Source organism: Bufo gargarizans, chromosome 6 (genome assembly GCF_014858855.1).
Source record: "Bufo gargarizans isolate SCDJY-AF-19 chromosome 6, ASM1485885v1, whole genome shotgun sequence".
Taxonomy (NCBI): domain Eukaryota; kingdom Metazoa; phylum Chordata; class Amphibia; order Anura; family Bufonidae; genus Bufo; species Bufo gargarizans.
Genome location: NC_058085.1, coordinates 300,702 through 321,423, shown reverse-complemented (window position 1 = coordinate 321,423; position 20,722 = coordinate 300,702).

Below are 20,722 nucleotides of genomic sequence, written 5' to 3'. Positions count from 1 at the left end.
TTTTGAGGATTAATTTTATTATTGAACAACAACCATGTTCTCAATGAACCCAAAAAACTCATTAATATCAAAGCTGAATATTTTTGGAAGTAGTTTTTAGTTTGTTTTTAGTTTTAGCTATTTTAGGGGGATATCTGTGTGTGCAGGTGACTATTACTGTGCATAATTATTCGGCAACTTAACAAAAAACAATTATATACCCATTTCAATTATTTATTTTTACCAGTGAAACCAATATAACATCTCAACATTCGCAAATATACATTTCTGACATTCAAAAAAATAATAATAAAAAATCAGTGACCAATATAGCCACCTTTCTTTGCAAGGACACTCAAAAGCCTGCCATCCATGGATTCTGTCAGTGTTTTGATCTGTTCACCATCAACATTGCGTGCAGCAGCAACCACAGCCTCCCAGACACTGTTCAGAGAGGTGTACTGTTTTCCCTCCTTGTAAATCTCACATTTGATGATGGACCACAGGTTCTCAATGGGGTTCAGATCAGGTGAACAAGGAGGCCATGTCATTAGATTTTCTTCTTTTATACCCTTTCTTGCCAGCCACGCTGTGGAGTACTTGGACGCGTGTGATGGAGCATTGTCCTGCATGAAAATCATATTTTTCTTGAAGGATGCAGACTTCTTCCTGTACCACTGCTTGAAGAAGGTGTCTTCCAGAAACTGGTAGTAGGACTGGGAGTTGAGCTTGACTCCATCCTCAACCCGAAAAGGCCCCACAAGCTCATCTTTGATGATACCAGCCCAAACCAGTACTCCACCTCCACCTTGCTGGCGTCTGAGTCGGACTGGAGCTCTCTGCCCTTTACCAATCCAGCCACGGGCCCATCCATCTGGCCCATCAAGACTCACTCTCATTTCATCAGTCCATAAAACCTTAGAAAAATCAGTCTTGAGATATTTCTTGGCCCAGTCTTGACGTTTCAGCTTGTGTGTCTTGTTCAGTGGTGGTCGTCTTTCAGCCTTTCTTACCTTGGCCATGTCTCTGAGTATTGCACACCTTGTGCTTTTGGGCACTCCACTGATGTTGCAGCTCTGAAATATGGCCAAACTGGTGGCAAGTGGCATCTTGGCAGCTGCACGCTTGACTTTTCTCAGTTCATGGGCAGTTATTTTGCGCCTTGGTTTTTCCACACGCTTCTTGCGACCCTGTTGACTATTTTGAATGAAACGCTTGATTGTTCGACGATCACGCTTCAGAAGCTTTGCAATTTTAAGAGTGCTGCATCCCTCTGCAAGATATCTCACTATTTTTGACTTTTCTGAGCCTGTCAAGTCCTTCTTTTGACCCATTTTGCCAAAGGAAAGGAAGTTGCCTAATAATTATGCACACCTGATATAGGGTGTTGATGTCATTAGACCACACCCCTTCTCATTACAGAGATGCACATCACCTAATATGCTTAATTGGTAGTAGGCTTTCGAGCCTATACAGCTTGGAGTAAGACAACATGCATAAAGAGGATGATGTGGTCAAAATACTCATTTGCCTAATAATTCTGCACTCCCTGTATATACACACACACACACAAATATATATTGTTAGGTTGTTAAGATGTTATGTTTCTTAGTTCTTGAGAAAAGGACTGGAGATAGAGGGGATGATCCCTCCTTTAAAAGTGGTTCTGGTTCCTGTACTGAGGAGGTGGAGGCGGTCTCTCCAGGAGTGCTGTCATAGGCTCAAAGAAAACCGAATACCGGTAATTGTAATCCAAACCTTTTTGCCACTGTTGTGTAAAATGTTGCAGTGCGACACCATTGACTATCACAAAAAAATTAAAATAAATAGTTGCGCCACTTTTCTGTGACAAGAGTCGTGTGCCACATGTAGCCCTAGCCTTACAGAGAGGGAGCTGCTCAGAAAGGACGCAACCCCTGAGCTGTCAGCCTGAAGATAAGCTAGCAGAGCAGCAGTGGTTGTGATAATAACTTGGCACAAACCCTTTTAAAGTGGGAAAAATGGGCACAGTGGGTTACAACCTTTCCCCCCACAGATTCATTGGTGTTCCTGTGCCTGCCGGTCTTTGCTTCCTGGTCCAGTCGACACACAAGAACTCCTGCTCGGCCAATTGCTGTCCCTGCTCTGATGGGAGCTGGCATGTGTTGGAAAAAGAACAAGGGCTTGATGAGGAGAGTATCTATTTTTTTTTATTTTTTTAGCTCGCTCTGAACCATTTGCCAAAAAGTTTTCACCCTGCTGGACAACCCTCTTTAAAGTTGGGTACCTTGCTAATTAGAACTATTCAGCATATTTTTCCCCTCCAGAGCTCCTGAGGTACGGCTGCCTACTTGTATTACATGCCAACATTCGGTTTTGAGAAATGTTTTCAAGGCCATTCCCCTATGACCTATTCTCTGTGTTTGTTTTTCGGGGGGTCTGATTTCTGGCAACCATGCTGATCAGCTGTTTGAAGTGACCGCAGCGCTCTTGCAAACTCTGCTTTCTCTTCTCATTGTTTACGTGCACACCCTTGCCATTGCAGAGCTGGTGCAGTGTAATTACAGCTCCTCCATCCCATTCAAGTGAATGGGACGATGCAGTTCTATTTACAATCCACCGACCACAGCGTGCAGGTAAACAATAAGAGAACGCAGAGGTTGCAAAGGCGCCATGGTCACTTCAAACAGCTGATCGGCAGGGGTGCCGGGACATGGGCCCCCGCCGATCTCATATTGATGATCTACCCTAAACACTCCTATGTGTCAAACGCAGTGCAAAAACTCCTCCTGTGGGACAATATTTTCCAAAAGTCGCAAAAACTGGCAAATAAATGTTTGGAAATGACTCCCTATCCACTTAAGCAGAGTATCGATCCATCTCCCAGTATTAATGGAGCAGAGGCTTTTTGCGCACTTTGATTAGGATGGTAATGGTCCCTCCCTGGTGTACACAGCCTGAAAATCTCAATTAGAGTAATGCATGGCTAGAAAATGTAATCTCCTGAGACACGTTTAATGACCGCCTTTCAAATGAAAGTGTATGCTTTCTGCCTCTGAAAATTGCAAATAGATTTAATTGGCCAAATAAAAGATCCCATTACTTCTTTATTAGTAAAAGTGAAGGTCTACACCCGCCGAGGCTCCAGGGCGGTTCACTGCAGATAATAAATGCTAAAACAAGCAGTTGTCGCTGCGTTTCTCATGCGCTATCAGCTGCTCTGACAGTAAGGTCTCATTCAGATTTGGGGGTCATTCCAAACGGCGCCAAAAACACCTGTTTTTGGTGTAACAAAAGTTGCAAGGGACTTTTTGCTCGACATTAGAGACTTGGGAGTCTTGAGGGATTATTGGGGGCTGTGTCAATTTACCAAAATTTACACCTGAAACAGTAAACATTAACGCACAAGCTCTGTACACCTCGTCATAAATAAGGTGCATCCTGAAGCACAAAGTGGAAACACAGACCTGTGTAAAGAAGCCGCTCTTTGTAAATAACCCCCCATGGAGGTAATTTTTCAAGGGACTTGAGACTATTTTAGTTTCAAAAATAGTCGCAAGTTCCTATTTTCTCTGGCCTTGTGAAAATATTTAGTTGCATGTCTGGTTTTACGCTGCATTCGGTGGTTGGGCGATGTGGTGGGGTGTCTGTGGCTTTATGCTGCGTCTGGTGGTTGGGCGATGTGGTGGGGTGTCTGTGGCTTTATGCTGCGTCTGGTGGTTGGGCGATGTGGTGGGGTGTCTGCTAACATTTACGACTGGAAACAGGTGTAAATGTTGGTGAAAAACTACTCCAGCGAGGGGCTGGATTAGTTTTTACTCTAGGCACATGGAATGCTGAAGGTGCGCCTAATTTATGACAAGGTGCACGCCTCATCATAAATTACCCAAATCTTAGATCAGCGTAGAGTGGAGACCGAAGTAAAAGCCAGTCTTAGTAAATGACCCCCAAAGTAACAGCGTGATAGAGAGCTATGATGCTGTGAGTTCACATCACTATGCCTGTGGTCCAGCCAAGATTTGCGTAATATAGACATCCATATTACAACTGTCTGAATGAGTTCAAGGGCCAGCAAATCTGTTCATGGGTTGTATCCAATGGGTAAAATCTGTGGCATTGCCGCAACAGAATAAGGGTGCATTTATGCAAAATCAGTTTTTTCCAGCATGTGATAATGGACTTTCCCCATTTAGGCCCCCAGTAGATAAAATGACCCCCCACTATAGTGGCGTTTGTACATATAACGCCCCCCAGTAATGCCCATTTTACATACAATTCCCCCTAGTAGCTGCCTCTTTCAATATAGTGCCTCCCCCCAGTAGTGGTCTCTTTTAATATAGGGCCCCACTTAGTAGTGGTCTCTTTTAATATAGTGCCCCTCCCTCAGTAGTGGTCTATTTTAATATAATGCCACCCCAAGTAGTGTTCTCTTTAATTATAGCCCACCCTCCGTTGTGCCTCTTTATAGTGCCCCAAGTAGTGTATGTAAACCCAAAAAAGGACAAAACGCTCACCATGTTCCTGCTGCCTGTCCGCATCATCCTTCCAGTCTGCTGCTACTTCCTCCTCGGCTGCCTGTATTACGGCACAGGTGCTCTGCTCCGGGTCTCTGGTGGTGTGATGACCCGGGGCAGGAGGGTCATCGCGACCTCTTGCACATTAGTGCGGCCTTCAGCCAATCACGCTAAACAGCATGGCACAGAAACCAATAGTTCCCTCCCCCGCCACTCAGTGACGGTGTTCCCAGCGGACCAGTACCAGATGGCCCACAGCCCGGTACCGGTCTATCGTCCAGTGGTTGGGGACTGCTGCTATAGACTATGCTATGACTAAGAACATGTATCAGATTTTTTTAAACTCACAAGCGTCATTTTGCCCATATTTTTCAGACTATAAGACACATCAAGCATTTAAAGGGGGTAAATGAGAAAAAATATTTTTCATAAGACCCCCTTTCTTCATCAGACCCCAAAATCAGACCTCCTTTCTTCATCAGCTTCAGATCAGACCCCCCATCAGCCATTAAAAAAATAAATAAATAAACTTACCTCGCTTGCTCCAGGTGGCGCTGCCATTCTACAGATCCAGGACTCCCCAATCCTTGGTCTTCTTCCAGCTCACTATGCCCTGTGACCTGACGTTGCACAGCGTCAAATCATAGTGCGTGCCTAATGGAAGCGGTCATTAGCATTCGGACTAGAAGACGCACTGCCATTTTTCATCACTTTTTGGGGGAGGGGAAAGTGTGTCTTATAGTCTGAAAAATATGGTATGTAGCAAAAATATATTTTATAAACAAAAATTATTTATAAAAATAATAGAATTAAATAAATAAAAAAATACAAATAAAAAGGAAAAAGTGCCCAAAAAAGTGTAAGTGTGCCCCTAGAAGTCTTTTAATTACTTATTTTTGTAATATATTTCTGCCACATAATGTCAATTATATGTAATAATAAAAACAGTCAAGTCAACCAAAGCCCTATTGCTGTAAAACTTTACATATTACATATCAAAAGGACTGACACAAAATAGTGAACTCATTTTGATGTATTTTTATGTCAGTTTGCATATTTAAAGAATAAGGAGCTATAGTTTTGGGGGGGAGAATTACTTTTTTAAAAACGTTTTGCTGTTTTCCCCCAATAAAACTAAAATATATTAAAAAGGGGTCACATAAAAAAAGTTGCAATAATTATTTTGGTAGTCCAATGAATAAAAAAGCTACAACCATTAAACCATCACGTGCGCAAAATCACAAGTCAAAGTGTCTGGTCATTAAAGGGCTAACCAATGAGCGCTTTCCCCGCTACTAAGGGAAAGTGCTTACTGGTTACTGCATGGCGCCGGTCACACAGATATAACCTATCACTGGGGGGCAGGAGGCGGTAATAACCAATGAGTGGCATCCGCTGCAGAGAAGGAAAGCACTAATTTATGAATATAAATCAGGACGGAGGGAAATGTCGTTACTTTAGCCCCTTTTACACTGCACATTTTTACGGCAATTACTGGGAACAGATATTCAGAGGAATGCTCATTTCTGATAACTGGCTGTATAATTGTGACAATAAGGGTCCATTCACACGTCCGTTTTTTCTTTCCTGATCTGTTCCGTTTTTTGCGGAACAGATCAGGACCAGATCAGGACCCATTCATTTTCAATGGGTCCTGGAAAAAATCGGACAGCATCGTTCCGCATGTCCGTTTAAATATAAAACATGTCCTATTATGTTCCTGAAAAATCGGATCCTGGTACAATGCAAAGTCAATGGTTCCGCAAAAAACGGAAGACATTCGGATGTCATTCCGTATGTCTTCCGTTTTTGGCGGAATCCGTTCCTGGAAACACATAGCAAATATTTTATTTTTTATTTTTTTCAAAGAAATCCAAACAACTTTATTTGATTATTGAAATGTATACATGTTTCCGTTTTTTGCGGATCCGCAAAAAACGGATGACATACGGAAACATTTTCAGGAACAACGGATCCGCAAAAAACGGACCGAAATTCGGATTATAGAAAAATACTGACGTGTGAATGTAGCCTAATTGTGACAAACGAGCACCGATCAACTTTATTTTTTGAGGCCTCTTGAAATAGAGCAATGCGACAATCAGGGATGAGTGAATCGACTTCAGATGAAACATCCCAAGTCGATTTGCTTAAAACTTCATTAGAATACTGTACGGAGCAAGTGGTGCCTTGGAACTTTACCAGAGTTTGGAAAATGTTTTTTTTTACAGTAAAAATCAATTTATGAAGTTATTACGCAAAGTCTTGCGAGACTTCGCAAAGTAATAACGTCAGATCATCGGAGCCATCACATTCTAATACCTCCGTACAGTATTAGAAGGTATGGGCTCCGACGAGACAAAGTTATTAGTACAGAAGTACAGTATTGAAACGAAGATTTATGCGAATCTACTTCAGATGAAACATTCGCTCATCCCTAGTGACAATGCGTGCACATGCATTTTTTAAGCCCTTTTTTTTGCAAGTCATTAATTTTTTTAATGGGAAACTGACGTATTTTTCACCCTATAAGACGCACCTGCCCCTAAAACACACCTAGGTTTTAGAGGAAGTAAATAAGAAAAAAAAATTTCATCAGACCTCAGTTCACACCCCCATCGTTAATCAGAACTTACCTCAGAGCCACAATCTGACCCCCAATGTTAATCAGACCTTAGCTCAGACCCCCAATGTTCATAAGACCGCCAATCAGACCTCAGATCACAGCCCCAGTGTGAATAGGAACCCCCATTCAGACCACCAATGTAAATGACCCCCAAACAGACTTCAGATCAGACCCCCAGTGTGAATGACCCTCCTAAGTAGACCTCAGATCAGAGCCCAATGTGAATGACCCCCAAGCAGACCTCAGAGCGGACATTAAAAAACAAGTAACAATTAACTTACCTCTCCTGCTCCAGATACCGCCGCTGCACCTCACATCTACACTCTTCTAGTTCAGCCTGCCATGAGCTGTGCTGTGAACCGACACACAGAGTAAGATCACAGCGTGGCAACGTCCTCACGTTGTGCACAGTCACAGCACAGCGAGTGGCCGAGGACCAGGAAGCGGTGAGTACAGAGGCCGGTGAGCTCTGCATACACCACTTTCCGGTCCTCCTGTACTAATGAGCGCTTCCATAATGGAAGTGCTCATTAGTATTCGCCCCATAAGACGCACTAACATTTTTCTCCCACTTTGGAGGGGAAAACAGTTCATCCTATAGGGTGAAAATATGGTACGTACCTCCTCTGTAGGTCAATATGAATAAACCTCATCTATAAGTTTTTGCCAAGTTAAAACCAGATAGTGACATACCTTGTTTTCCTCACTAGAAGACGCACTTTTTCCCCCCATTATGGAGGCGCTCATTAGTACAGCAGGACCAGGGAGTGGTGAATATAGCGGATACTGGCTTTACTCACCACTCCCTGACCTTCTTCTCCGGACGCTGGCTATTTAGCTTTGTCCTGACAGTGTACAACACTAGGGCTATGACCTGCCCCTGTGTGACATCAAGTCACCGTGCACTGCAGCAGGACGAGCATTGGATCTCCAGAGTGGCGGCGCCATCCAGAGCGTGACAGGTAAGTTTATTTTTTGTCTGATCTGAGGTCTGATAAAGATTGGGGGTCTGATCTGAGGTCTGATGAAGATTGAGGGTCTGATCTGAGGTCTGATAAAGATTGGGGGTCTGATCTGAGGTCTGGTAAAGATTGGGGGTCTGATCTGAGGTCTGGTAAAGATTGGGGGTCTGATCTGAGGTCTGGTAAAGATTGGGGGTCTGATCTGAGGTCTGGTAAAGATTGGGGGTCTGATCTGAGGTCTGGTAAAGATTGGGGGGCTGATCTGAGGTCTGGTAAAGATTGGGGGTCTGATCTGAGGTCTGGTAAAGATTGGGGGTCTGATCTGAGGTCTGGTAAAGATTGGGGGTCTGATCTGAGGTCTGATGAAGATTGGGGGTCTGATGATGATGATTAGGGGTTTGTTCTGAGTTCTAATGAAAAAAAATATATTTATATTTTTTTTATTTTCCTCCTTTAAAACCCTAGGTGCGCCTTGTGATCCAGTGCATCTTACGGTATATCCTTTTTTTTCAATTTTTTTTATCTCATTTTTCTAATGTTTTTATTTTCAGATTTTTCAATTCAATTTCTGGACATGATTATAGGAGCAGCCATTTTGCCTTGCCTCTGCGTTTACGCACCAAAAGCCACGTGTGTTACTTTCAGATATTGTTGTGGATTGTGTTGCAACTTTGTCCCAATCGCACACCTTGCATTGCGAAGGGGTGAAATCTGTAAATAAAATAAATAAAAATTATCTGTCTTTTCTATGTGCAGAAACTGACCTGTGGTGCGGATTTTGTAATCCGCAGCATGTGAATTGTTTGTGCGGATTTCAAGATCCTCAACACAGGTCAATTTCCGCACGAAAAAAAAAATAAATAAAAGAGATTTGGCAAGTCTCATTCCCCTTTCTGGTGCTGCTGTTTTTCCACATGAAATCTGCAATGTGTGTACGAAGCCTTAGTCAAAGTTCTGTGTTCAGCACCAGGGACAACACGTCAAATAGCTGTGCATCACACAGAACGGTCCCAGTTGTTGTTGCTGCAGCTTTCTGTGTTGATAGCTTTTGAACCACAAGAGATATTGCAAATCTGTCTGCGGCAATCGATTTCTGAGGAAATTATGATATGCTACATAACCCCCATTCCCATTTGAAAAATTTGCCCTTGATCCAGTACGGCGGCTTTCAAAATGGCGGCCATGTTCCAGACGTAGCCTAAAAGATAGGCCCACTCACCAATTACTTGCTGGGGTATTTAGATATTTCATTTTCCCTTTTGTTTCTCAAATAAAAGGGTGCCCTGAGACTTTAAACTCATTGTGTGTGTATATATATATATATACATACATACACACATACATATATACACATATACACACACACACAGTGGATATAAAAAAAAGTCTACACACCCCTGTTAAAATGTCAGGCTTCTGTGCTGTAAAAAAATGAGACAAAGATAAATCATTTCAGAACTTTTTCCACCTTTAATGTGACCTATGAACTGTACAACTCAATTGAAAAACAAACTGAAATCTTTTAGGTGGAGGGAAGAAAACAAATAAAAAATAATGTGGTTGCATAAGTGTGCACACCCTCTTATAACTGGGGATGTAGCTGTGTTCAGAATTAAGCAATCACATTCAAAATCATGTTATATAGGGGTCAGCATACACCTGCCATCATTTAAAGTGCCTCTGATTAACCCTAAATAAAGTTCAGCTGCTCTAGTTGGTCTTTCCTGAAATTTTCTTAGTCGCATCCCACAGCAAAAGCCATGGTCCAGAGAGAGCTTCCAAAGCATCAGAGGGATCTCATTGTTAAAAGGTATCAGTCAGGAGAAGGGTACAAAAGAATTTCCAAGGCATTAGATATACCATGGAACACAGTGAAGACAGTCATCATCAAGAGAAGAAAATATGGCACAATAGTGACATTACCAAGAACTGGACGTCCCTCCAAAATTGATGAAAAGATGAGAAGAAAACTGGTCTGGGAGGCTTACCAAGAGGCCTACAGCAACATTAAAGGAGCTGCAGGAATATCTGGCAAGTACTGGCTGTGTGGTACATGTGACAACAATCTCCCGTTATGGGCTATGGGGTAGAGTGGCAAGACGAAAGCCTTTTCTTACGAAGAAAAACATCCAAGCCAGGCTACATTTTGCAAAAACATCTGAAGTCTCCCAAAAGCATGTGGGAAAATGTGTTATGGTCTGATGAAACCAAGGTTGAACTTTTTGGCCATAATTCCAAAAGATATGTTTGGCACAAAAACAACACTGCACATCACCAAAAGAACACCATACCCACAGTGAAGCATGGTGGTGGCAGCATCATGCTTTGGTGCTGTTTTTCTTCAGCTGGAACTGGGGCCTTAGTAAGGCTAGAGGGAATTATGAACAGTTCCAAATACCAGTCAATATTGGCACAAAACCTTCAGGCTTCTGCTAGAAAGCTGAACATGAAGAGGAACTTCATCTTTCAGCATGACAACAACCCAAAGCATACATCCAAATCAACAAAGGAATGGCTTCACCAGAAGAAGATTAAAGTTTTGGAATGGCCCAGCCAGAGCCCAGACCTGAATCCGACTGAAAATCTGTGGGGCTGTGCACAGGTGATGCCCCCTCAATCTGACAGATTTGGAGTGTTTTTGCAAACAAGAGTGGGCAAATCTTGCCAAGTCAAAATGTGCCATGCTGATAGACTCATACCCAAAAAGTCTTTATTTTATTTTTATATTTTTTCTTCCCTCTACCTAAAAGTTTTCAGTTTGTTTTTCAATTGAGTTGTACAGTTTATAGGTCACATTAAAGGTGGAAAAAGTTCTGAAATGATTTATCTTTGTCTTATTTTTTTACAGCACAGAAACCTGACATTTAAACAGGGGTGTGTAGACTTGTTATATCCAGTGTGTGTGTGTGTATGTATATATATATATATATATATATATACACACACACACACACACACACATACTACCACTACAGTGGGGCCGCTATATACCAAGAGGGCCATTATATATACTACCAATACAGAGACAGCATTATAATACTAGGGGCACTACCTACAGGAAGGGGAAGGAGAGCATTATACATGCTGGCAGTGCAGCACAGCTTTATAAATACTGGGGCTACTATAGGGGGCTTTATTACTTCTGTAGGCTCTATAGGAGTGTATTACACTGTATGTTTCTAACACTGTATGTAGTTACATTGTTAATACGGTTGAAAAAAAATTCAACCAAGGGATAGGTGGGGACGCGAATTCCAGAAGGAAGTGCAAGACTCAGATTTCTATATGTTTTCATAAGCATTAATGTCATTTACTTTTAAGAATTCATCTAAAGCTTTTTTTAAACTGTCCCCTGTTCCTGCTGTGACCACGTCCTGAGGAGGTCCATTCCAAAGATTCACAGTTCTTACAGTAAAGAAGCTTTGATGCTTCTGGAGACTGAACTTTCCCTTCTCCAATCAGAGGCATTGCCCCCTTGTCTTATGAGGGTATTTTACATGGAACTGTTTTCACCGTATTTTTTGTACGGCCCATTTATATATTTGTATAAGTTAATCATGTCCCCCCTTAGACGTCTCTTCTCAAGACTAAATAAATTTAATTATTTTACTTTTTCTGCATAACTAAGACCCTCCGTTCCCCTTATCAGTTTAGTCGTTCTGCTCTGTACTTTTTCAGCTGCAGAGCATCCTTTCTATGGACTGGTGCCCAGAACTGAACTGCATATTCCAGATGAGGCCGCACCAACTCTTTGTAAAGTGGTAATATTACATCCCTGCCCTGCGAGTCCATGCCTCGTTTAACCCCTTAAGGACCAGGCTCATTTTCACCTTAAGGACCAGGCCATTTTTTGCAAATCTGACCAGTGTCACTTTAAGTGCTGATAACTTTAAAACGCTTTTACTTATACAGGCCATTCTGAGATTGTTTTTTCGTCACATATTGTACTTCATGACACTGGTAAAATAAAGTCAAAAAAATTAATTTTTTGGCATAATAAAATACCTAATTTACCAAAAATTTGGAAAAATTAGCAAATATCAAAGTTTCAGTTTCTCTACTTCTGTAATACATAGTAATACCCCCAAAAATTGTGATGACTTTACATTCCCCATATGTCTACTTCATGTTTATAGCATTTTGGGAATGATATTTTATTTTTTGGGGATGTTACAAGGGTTAGAAGTTTAGAAGCAAATTTTGAAATTTTTCAGAAATCTTCAAAATCCCACTTTTTATGGACCAGTTCAGGTTTGAAGTCACTTTGTGAGGCTTAGATAATAGAAACCTCCCAAAAATGACCCCATTCTAGAAACTACACCCCTCAAGGTATTCAAAACTGTTTTTACAAACTTTTTTAACCCTTTAGGTCTTCCACAAGACTTCATGGCAAAAAGACATACATTTTAAGAATTTAGATTTTTGGGAAAATTTTCCAATATAATCAATTTTTTCCTGGAAAAAAACAAGGGTTAACTGCCAAACAAAACTCAAAATGGGTTGCCCTGCTTCTGTAGTTTGCAGAAATACCCCATATGTGGTCGTAAACTACTGTTTGGCCGAACGGGAGGACATAGAAGGAGGGGAATACCATATGGGTTTTGCAAGGCAGATTTTGCAGGACTGGTTTTGTTTATACCATGTCCCATTTCAAGCCCCCCCTTGTACCCCTAGAATAGAAATTGCAAAAAAGTGACTCCATCTAAGAAAGTACACCCCTCAAGGTATTCAAAACTGGGTTTACAAACTTTGTTAACCCTGTAGGTGTTCCACAAGAGTTAATGGCAGATGGAGAAACAATTTAGAAATTTCTATTTTTTGGAAAATTTTCAATTTTAACCAATTTTTTACAGCAATAAAGTAAGGGTTAACAGCCAAACAAAACTCAAAATGGGTTGCCCTGCTTCTGTAGTTTGCAGAAATACCCCATATGTGGTCGTAAACTACTGTTTGGCCAAACGGGAGGACATAGAAGGAGGGGAACACCATATGGGTTTTGCAAGGCAGATTTTGCAGGACTGGTTTTGTTTATACCATGTTCCATTTCAAGCCCCCCCTTGTACCCCTAGAATAGAAATTGCAAAAAAGTGACTCCATCTAAGAAAGTACACCCCTCAAGGTATTCAAAACTGGGTTTACAAACTTTGTTAACCCTGTAGGTGTTCCACAAGAGTTAATGGCAGATGGAGAAACAATTTAGAAATTTCTATTTTTTGGAAAATTTTCAATTTTAACCCATTTTTTACAGCAATAAAGTAAGGGTTAACAGCCAAACAAAACTCAAAATGGGTTGCCCTGCTTCTGTAGTTTGCAGAAATACCCCATATGTGGTCGTAAACTACTGTTTGGCCAAACGGGAGGACATACAAGGAGGGGAATACCATATGGGTTTTGCAAGGCAGATTTTGCAGGACTGGTTTTGTTTATACCATGTTCCATTTCAAGCCCCCCCCTTGTACCCCTAGAATAGAAATTGCAAAAAAGTGACTCCATCTAAGAAAGTACACCCCTCAAGGTATTCAAAACTGGGTTTACAAACTTTGTTAACCCTGTAGGTGTTCCACAAGAGTTAATGGCAGATGGAGAAACAATTTAGAAATTTCTATTTTTTGGAAAATTTTCAATTTTAACCCATTTTTTACAGCAATAAAGTAAGGGTTAACAGCCAAACAAAACTCAATATGGGTTGCCCTGATTCTGTAGTTTGCAGAAACACCCCACATGTGGCCGTAAACTACTGTACGGACACACGGTAGGGCGTAGAGGGAAAGGTGCGGCGTGTGGTTTTTGGAAAGCAGATTTTGCTGGACTAATTTATTTACACCATGTCCCATTTTAAGCCCCCCTGATGCACCCCTAGAGTAGAAACTCCATAAAAGTGACCCCATCTAAGAAACTACACCCCTCAAGGCATTCAAAACTGGTTTTACAAACTTTGTTAACCCTTTAGGTGTTCCACAAGAGTTATTGGCAAATGGAGATGAAATTCGAGAATTTACATTTTTTGCCAAATTTATTATTTGCTCCATTTTTTCCAGTAACAAAGCAAGGGTTAACAGCCAAACAAAAGTCTATATTTATTGCCCAGATTCTGTAGTTTGCAGAAAAACCCCCCATATGTGGCCGTAAACTACTGTACGGGCACACGGTAGGGCGTAGAGGGAAAGGTGCGGCGTGTGGCTTTTAGAAGGCAGATTTTGCTGGACTGGTTTATTTACACCATGTCCCATTTGAAGCCCCCGTAGAGTAGAAACTCCATAAAAGTGACCCCATCTAAGAAACTACACCCCTCCAGGTATTCAAAACTGGTTTTCCAAACTTTGTTAACCCTTTAGGTGTTCCACAAGAGTTATTGGCAAATGGAGATGAAATTCGAGAATTTAAATTTTTTGCCAAATTTTTTATTTACTCCATTTTTTCCAGTAACAAAGCAAGGGTTAACAGCCAAACAAAAGTCTATATTTATTGCCCAGATTCTGTCGTTTGCAGAAACACCCCATATGTGGCCGTAAACTACTGTACGGGCACACAGTAGGGCGTAGAGGGAAAGGTGCGGCGTGTGGCTTTTAGAAGGCACATTTTGCTGGACTGGTTTATTTACACTATGTCCCATTTGAAGCCCCCCTGATGCACCCCTAGAGTAGAAACTCCAAAAAAGTGACCCCATTTTAGAAACTACGGGATAGGGTGGCAGTATTGTTGGTACTATTTTAGGGTACATATGATTTTTGGTTGCTCTATATTACACTTTTTGTGAGGCAAAGTAACAAAAAATTGCTGTGTTGGCACCATTTTTATTTTTTGTTATTTACAACATTCATCTGACAGGTTGGATCATGTGGTACTTTTATAGAGCAGGTTGTCACGGACGCGACAATACCAAATATGACAACTTTTTTTGGTTGTTTGTTTCAGTTTTACATAACAAAGCATTTGAAAAAAAAAACTGATTCTTTAGTGTCTCCACATTCTGAAAGCCATAGTTTTATTTATTTTTTGGGCGACTGTCTTGTGTAGGGGCTCATTTTTTTCGGGATGAGATGACTGTTTGATTGGCACTATTTTGGGGTGCATATGACTTTTTGATCGCTTGCTATTACACTTTTTGTGATCTAAGGTGACAAAAAAATGGCTTTTTTTACACCGTTTTTATTTTTATATTTTACGGTATTCACCTGAGGGGTTAGATCATGTGATATTTTTATAGAGCAGGTTATTACGGACGCAGTGATACCTAATATATATACTTTTTTTTTATTTATGTCAGTTTTACACAATGATTTCATTTTTGAAACAAAAAAAATCATGTTTTAGTGTCTCCATAGACTGAGAGCCATTGTTTTTTCAGTTTTTGGGCGATTATCTTAGGTAGGGTCTCATTTTTTGCGGGATAAGATTACGGTTTGATTGGCACTATTTTGGGGTGCGTATGACTTTTTGATCGCTTGCTATTACACTTTTTGTGATCTAAGGTGACAAAAAATGGCTTTTTTTACACAGTTTATATTTTTTATTTTTTACGGTATTCACCTGAGGGGTTAGATCATGTGATATTGTTATAGAGCAGGTTATTACGGACGCAGTGATACCTAATATATATACTTTTTTTTATTTGTCAGTTTTACACAATGATTTCATTTTTGAAACAAAAAAAATCATGTTTTAGTGTCTCCATAGTCTGAGAGCCATAGTTTTTTCAGTTTTTGGGCGATTATCTTGGGTAGGGTATGATTTTTGCGGGATGAGATGGCGGTTTGATTGGCACTATTTTGGGGTGCGTATGACTTTTTGATCGCTTGCTACTACACTTTTTGTGATGTAAGATGACAAAAAATGGCTTTTTTTACACCGTTTTTTTTATTTATTTTTTACGGTATTCACCTGAGGGATTAGGTCATGTGATATTTTTATAGAGAAGGTTAATACGGACGCGTCAATACCCAATATATAAATATTTTTTTTATTTATTTAAGTTTTACACAATGATTTCATTTTTGAAAAAAAAAAAAAATGTTTTAGTGTCTTCATAGTCTGAGAGCCATAGTTTTTTCAGTTTTTGGGCGATTGTACTATGTAGGGGCTCATTTTTTGTGGGATGAGGTGACGGTTAGATTGGTACTATTTTGGGGGGCATACGCCGTTTTGATCGCTTGGTGTTGCACTTTTAGTGATGTAAGTTGACAAAAATGGCTTTTTTATACACAGTTTTTATTTTTTATTTTTTATGGTGCCTATCGGATGGGGTGGATCATGTAATATATTTATAGAGCCGTTCGTTACGGACGCAGCGATACCTAATATGTGTGTTTTTTCTTTTTTTTTCAATTTTTTATTAGAAAATCAGGGGAATGGGGCTTTTTTTTTTTTTTTTTTACTTGAAACTTTATTTTTTTATTCCAAACACTTTTTTTTTTTACTTTTTTTAAAACTTTATTTCTATCCCACTCTGATCCCCTCTGCAATGCATTACAATACATCTGTATTGTAATGCATTGCCTGTTAGTGTATGACATTGAGTCATACACTAACTGGTTGCCTAGGAGACCCAGCCTGAGGCTGGATCTCCTCGGCTCCCGTAGAAGGCAGTTCCCGATGCCGTGCAGGGCATTGGGCAGCCTCTGCACGGCATCGGGCTGCCTTGTCACGCATCGGGTCCCCGCCACAGCAGCGCGGGGACTCGATGCGATCACTCACCTGCCGCAAACAACTTCTATGTCGCGGTCCGCGCGGACCGCGGCATAGAAAGGGTTAATCCGCCGGCATCGCTGTAAACAGCGATGCCGGCGGATACAGCAGGGGCCCGGCTACCAGGGACTGCCGGACCCCTGCAGTGATCGGGTGCGCACCGCTCCGGTGCCCGCCCGATCATCCTGCCGTACATGTAAGGCGGAATGCATTCTGGCAATGCATCCCCCGCCGTACATGTACGGCGTTCTGCGCTAAGGGGTTAATGCATGACGATATCCTGGTCGCTTTAGAAGCAGCCGATTAATATTGGCATTGTAATGTCCAACCAAATAGGTCTTTAACAGTGGGGCTGGGTTGGATTGAGAATTTGACACAGGAAGGAGGGGGTGCTGTTTACATTTTTGAATCAGCCCTGGCCTTAGTGGCCAGTATGAAAACTGCAGGATTTCTGATTTAAAGGGATTCTGTCATGAGATTTGAGCCCTATAAGCTAAACATATGGCCATGTCCGTACTAATAACATGAATCCTAAACTGCCCATATTAAACCTGCTTGTGGCTCTATTAGCCAAAAAAACAGGTTTTTATAAGCTGTCACTCACCTACCTAAGGTGTCCAAGGGGTTTTACGTTAATCCAGGGTGCCCGCCCGTACCCCTCGCCGCCTTCCTCACCTCCGCAATCCTCCCGTCCCTCTGCCAGATCCGGCGCCTGCGCACAAGGCTCAGCCTGATGCGCCGCAGACTCCTGGCAGCGGCTTCGTTGAGCGAAGTGCGCATGCGCATCAGGCCGACGCATGCACACTTCGCTTAATAAAGCTCCTGCCAGGAGTCCGCGGCGCATCAGGCTGAGCCTAGTGCGCAGGCGCCGGATCTGGCAGAGGGACGGGAGGATTGCGGAGGTGAGGAAGGCGGCGAGGGGTACGGGCGGGCACCCTGGATTAACGTAAAACCCCTTGGACACCTTAGGTAGGTGAGTGACAGCTTATAAAAACCTGTTTTTTGGGCTAATAGAGCCACAAGCAGGTTTAATAAGGGCGGTTTAGGATTCATGTTATTAGTATGGACATGGCCATATGTTTAGCTTATAGGGCTCAAATCTCATGACAGAATCCCTTTAAAAATAACATCCCCCAAAATTATTTAAAAATATATTTAACATAAAAATATGATTTTGTGATATAAACAAAAAGGTTCATTTTCCGATATAACATTACCCTTTAAAAAAGAAAAAAAAAAAAAAAAAAAAGTCATTTCAAATTGGCATAAAATAATGCAACAGGATTTTTTCAAGCAGACAAACAAACAAGCAAAGCAATAGAGGTATATGGGACAAAAAAACTGAAAGAAAATTAAGCAAAAAAATGCCACGAACAGTGCAAGCTGCGATTCCCAAAACGATAAATTGACCCAAAACACATGCGTTTAATATTTTCCATAGATTTACAACTAGCATCTGGAGTGGTGTTTTTTGCAGACAGGAATGTAAGCAATGGATTTTTTCTTCCTGGAAGCTATGGCTTTATTGTTTCTTCTGGAAATGTTTGAATAAATTGATGAGTGGGATCCGGATGCTTTCCGCCATAAATGCCGGGTCTCGGTTGGAGAAAAATTTTGTTCGGCCAAGGCCTGGCATTTATGCAGGAAAGCAGGCGGATCCCATTATAGTCAATCGGGTCTGGAGGTGCACGGCATTATTTGGCTAGGCCGCATCCGGTGAACTCCAGCAGGTTGTTTCCCTGCTGAAGGCATCTGTGTTCATATGTGCCCACATTGCTGAGAAAAATCTTAATATATGCAAGTCTTAATATATGCAAATGAGCCTCTAGGAGCAATAGGGGCATTGCCATTACACCTAGAGGCTCAGCTCTCTGCAACTGCCCCACCCTATGCACGTCAATTAACAGGGCAAGGCAGAGAAAACACCATCACGTCTGGTTCTGTCAAACAGTGGAGAAGGTGAGACAGCTGCAGAGAGAGCGGAGCCTCTAGGTGTAATGGCAACGCCCCTGTTGCTCCTGGAGGCTCATTTGCATAAATCAAAACATCATTTTTCTCAGCAATGCGGAAACATATGAACATGGGACCAACACAGATGTCTTCAGCTGCCAAGTGCACATGTAACAGGTCAGCCAGTGTCATAGGTACAAATCTGCTGACAGATGTCCTTTGTGCACCTACCATACTCTCCATGAGTGCTGTGCCCAAGGAACAGAATGGATTAGTACCAGACTCTCCCCCTTTCATCATCGGTTCTGTTATCATCCAGATCTGCTCCATTTGTGGCACAAGACACAGAGCAGACATTGCTTTCCTGGTGGTTTAGGGCAGTAAAAGTGCTAGACCTCCACTGCCCTAAACCACCAGGGACAAAGACATTAACACCTTTCAGTGCTCTAGGCCACTAGGGGCAGAACCCCCTTCACTGCGCTAGGCCACCAGGGATTCCAACATTAAAGAGTACCTGTCATCACGAAATTCAGTGAAATCTGAAAGCAGCAGGTTATAGAACAGGAGGAGCCAAGCAGATTGATATATAGTTTTATGGGAAAAGATTCAGTAAAACTTGTCATTTATATTTCTGATTTCATTGTATACGGGGGAGGTCTTATCATTGAAAGATAGCTATCTCTGTATACAGACTTCGGCTACATGCACACGACCGTATGTGTTTTGCGGTCTGCAAATTGCGGATCCGCAAAAAAAACAACTTATGCCATCCATTTTTTTTGCGAATCCATTGTAACAATGCCTAAAACGGACAAGAATAGGACATGTTCTATTTTGTGTGCGGGGCTATGGAACGGACATACTGATGCGGACAGCACACGATGTGCTGTCCGCATTTTTTGCGGACCCGTTGAAATAAATGGGTCCGCATACTATCCGCAAAAAAAACGTAACGGACACAGAAACAAACAACGTTCGTGTGCATGTAGCCTTACACAGAGAATGATATCAATCACTGATAACACCTTCCCCGTGTACTACTGAAGTCAGAAAGAGGAGAGATAAATTCAATGTTTTACTGAATCTTTTCCCACAAACTATACATCAATCTGCTCAGCTCCTCCTGCTCTATAACATGCTGCCTTCAGATTGCACTGCATTTTATGGCGACAGTCTTTTTTAACCCCGTTTACTGCAATTTGCTATTAGGGACATGGATATAAACCCCGTTCAGCACCCTAGGCCACCAGGGATGCGAACATTAACCCCTTCAGTGCTCTAGGTCAAAGGGACACAGACATTAACCCCTTAAGGACATCCTCCGTATATGTATGGCGGAAGTTCGGTCCCTAAACATGGCGCCCGCTCGCACATGCAGTGGGCGCCTTAGCTGCCGGGTTTCTGCTATTTTAAATTTACATTTTACCCTTCAGATGCTGTGGTTCCCCGACTGAGATCGGGGAACTTGTTACATCGCTAAAATACACCGAAGCCTCAAGCAGGCATCATGCCTATTTCAGGTATATACCAATACAGGCCACTAGGTGGCATCATTGTATTGTTATATTGAAAATGAAATGTTCAATGATGGCTATTTAGCCATCAATGAACACTATGGGCAATCGAATGATTGCCAGTTATTGTCATCCAAGGTGACTTAAAAAGTGAACGTAAAAAAGTTTTTACAAATATGAAAAAAACAAAAAAAAACAAACCTAAAAGTTCAAATCATCCCTCTTTACGTAAAATAAAAAAATAAACATCATGGGCATCGCCGCGTGCAAAAATGCCCATGCAATTAAAATATAACAATATTAATGGCATACGGCAAATGGCGTAGCGTAAAAAAAAAAAAAAAAAAAAAAGCCAATTTGCAGTTTGTCATGTCAACTACCCAATATTTTTTGCATACACTGCAAATTGGCATCACTGAAAGGAACAGATCATCCTGCAAAAAATTAGCCTTCACACAGCCCCATATACAGAACTACAAAAATATTATAGGGGGTCAGAATATGGTTAAAAAA